This window comes from Lolium perenne, chromosome 3 (assembly GCF_019359855.2).
Source record: "Lolium perenne isolate Kyuss_39 chromosome 3, Kyuss_2.0, whole genome shotgun sequence".
NCBI classification, from domain to species: Eukaryota; Viridiplantae; Streptophyta; class Magnoliopsida; order Poales; family Poaceae; genus Lolium; species Lolium perenne.
This window is the reverse complement of record NC_067246.2, coordinates 231,364,131-231,367,535: the sequence shown is the minus strand read 5'-3', so window position 1 is coordinate 231,367,535 and position 3,405 is coordinate 231,364,131.

Below are 3,405 nucleotides of genomic sequence, written 5' to 3'. Positions count from 1 at the left end.
GCTAAATCTTGGTATAATAATTTGCCACCTAATTCTATTAAAAGTCCGAAAGAATTGCTTGATGTTTTCTTCCGCAAATACTTTCCTGCTAGTGCTCAACATATTGCTTTGCAGAGAATTTATAATTTTAATCAGGGAGATGAAGAGAAATTGCCTGAGGCTTGGTCGAGATTCTGCTCTCTTATTAGAGCTCGACCTGAGCATGATTTGGAAAAGCATGATTTACTTGATATATTTTATAGTGGACTAACCATTGAGTCTAGGGCATACCTGGATAGTTGTGCTGGTTGTGTTTTCAGGAAAAGAACTCAGGGCAATATTTGAAGAATTATTGGCTAAAATAAGCCGGAATCATGATGAATGGACTACGCCTGAACCGACTCCAACTCCAATATTGAAGAAGCGGGGTTTAATTAAATTGAATGATGAAGATATGAGGGAAGCCAAGAAGTCTCTCAGGGAGAAAGGTATTAAATCTGAAGATGTGAAGAATCTACCTCCTATTGAAGATATATGTGAGATAATTCCCCCTTCGTCTATGATTGAGGTAAACTCCCTTCAACGCTTTACTAGGGAAGATATTCCGTATTCGAAACCTCCTGCACAATGTTTAGATGAGTTTGATAATTATATTGTTAAGCAAGAAAATTTTAATATGAGAGTAGAGAATCATTTAATGGAAAATTCTCAAGCTATTAGTGAATTGCATGATATTGTGGAGAGAACCTCCAATGATGTTAAGATGCTTGTTAAACATTTTCAAATGATTCAAACTCAAATTGATCAACTCACTAAAGTGCAAAATGACTTGTTAGGGAATAATTCTAAAGAGAAACATGCTTATGAAGTAACAACTAGAGGTGGTGTCTCTACCCAGGATCCTCTATATCCTGAAGGGCATCCCAAAAGAATTGAACAAGATTCTCAACGCATTGAACCTAGTGCTCATTCTAGGAAGAAAACGAAGAAGAAACATAAAAATGTTGTAGAATCCTCTGAACCTGCTAATGATCCTAATAGTATTTCTATTTCTGATGCTGAAACTGAAAGTGGTAATGAACATGATAATGATAAAGATAATGATAAGAATGATACTCCTGATAAAGAAGAGGTTGAAGAAGAACCTGAAAAGCATGCTAAAAATAAAAAGTATACTAAAGAAGACTTTATTGCTGAGAAACATGGTAATGAAAGAGAACCTTGGGTGCAAAAGCAAATGCCTTTTCCTGCTAAGAAACTAAAATCAAAGGAAGAAGAACACTATAATAAATTCTGTGATTGGATGAAACCTTTATTCTTGCAAATCCCTTTGACTGATGCTATTAAATTGCCTCCTTATTCAAAGTATATGAAAGATATTGTTACTAACAAAAGGAAAATCCCCAATGAGGAAATTTCCACTATGCTTGCTAATTACTCTTTCAATGGCAAAATACCAAAGAAGTTGGGCGACCCAGGTATACCTACTATTCCTTGTTCTATTAAAAATAACTATGTTAAAACTGCTCTATGTGACTTGGGAGCCGGTGTTAGTGTTATGCCTTTTTCTCTTTATAAGAGACTTTATTTAGATAAGTTGATACCTACTGATATATCTTTGCAAATGGCTGATAAATCTACTGCTATTCCTGTTGGTATATGTGAGAATGTTCCTGTTCAAGTTACTACTAACTGCTTGATATTAACTGATTTTGTTGTGCTGGAAATGTCTGAAGATGATAATATGTCTATTATTCTTGGGAGACCTTTTCTTAACACCGCAGGGGCTGTTATTGATTGCAATAAAGGAAAGGTTACTTTCAATGTTGATGATAGGGAGCATACCGTTTATTTTCCCAAGAGGATTGAGAAAGCGTGTGGAGTTAATACTATTTCTAATGTGAGAACTATCAAAGTGGGAACTATTGATTGTCCTATATATGAGCCTAAGGAAGAATATCAAACTCTTGTGATTGGATCCATATCAATACAATTCAAGGTAACATGATTGATTTGAGGTTTAATTCTTCTCATGCTATGAAAAAGTTATTTGGTGACAAGACTTGATCAACCTTGTTAACGGATACTTTTTATATGCATAGAGGAGGTAAACAACATATTTTTCTTCCTCCACTTGCTCTAGTTGCTGTAGCACTTTTAATTTGCAAAGTTCTTTAGTTATTTGAAGATTTCAAAAATTTTCCTGGCCAGTAATAATAAACTAAATACCCAGAAATGTGCGTTTTTCAAAGTTTTCAAAAATTCACAAAAATTATACCATTGGTCCTATTTTTCGACGAGGCACCTGGGAGCACCAGAGGATGACCTGTGGGGCACCAGAGGGCGCCAGACCACAGGCCGGCGCGGCCAAGGAGGTGGCCGCGCCACCATGTGGTGTGGGTCCCCCTCTGCCCCACTTTGTCATCTCTTTCGCCCAGAACAGTCTCTCTCCCGAAAAAACTCGTACCAAGTTCCTCTCTCTCGCGTTTTTGCTTCAGAACTCCAGATTTTTCGATCTCTTTGCTCAGCCCAGATTTCTGTCTGAAATTTGGCACATTTGCTCTTCGGTATGTGACTCCTCCACCCATCCAAGTAGAATTTCGTTTGGTTGAGTATATCTTGAATATTTTGCTGCTGTAGGTAACATGTTTAGTGAGCTTGCATGCTTGTTCTAAGTGGTAGAAACTAGTTTTGATGCATGATTAGTACTCTAGCAAGTTCCCTTGGTAGTTTCCCTCAATTATATGTCACCAAATCAAATTTGTATATTGGTTGTTGAAATTTCAGAAAATGGAGTGGAATAGATATCACTTGAACCAGCAAGAATTGGAAGTCCAACAAGTTATGATAGTCAATCACGAAGAAGGAGTATACCCCTCTTACTACCCGTGCGCGGATTTCATGAGAAGCGCGGGGATATTTGAAGATGTTCAAACTCTAATTTCTCGTGCAGGGCTGAGTGACTTTATTGAAGGAGAGCCAAGACAATATGTAAAATTAACTATGGCTTTTGTGCAGGACTTCAAGTTTAATTGGTCGCGATCTAACCCCACGGTCCAGTATAAAATTTACAATAAAACTGTCAACTTGCCATTTAGTGCTTTTTGTGCAGCAATTAGAATACCGCAATGGGGGTCGTGCGAGAAGATAAGGGGATCGCCGCAAGAACTCTCGGATCTTTACAAGATGATTTGCGATGGAAGGAGTTTCTCAGGTGAAGGTGGTAAAATCACTAGTATTCAGCTCCCGGCTATCCGCTACTTTGCCTATTTTATTACCAAATGCGTTCTCGCTAAAAGGATCGGTGGTAAACTTTCTATCCCGGATTTAGCTTTTCTAGCTGCAGCACTGCAAAATAGTAGGTCTTATAATTTGGGGGCATTAATAGCTTATAGACTCGCTACTAACCGTGAGAAAGGTGGAATT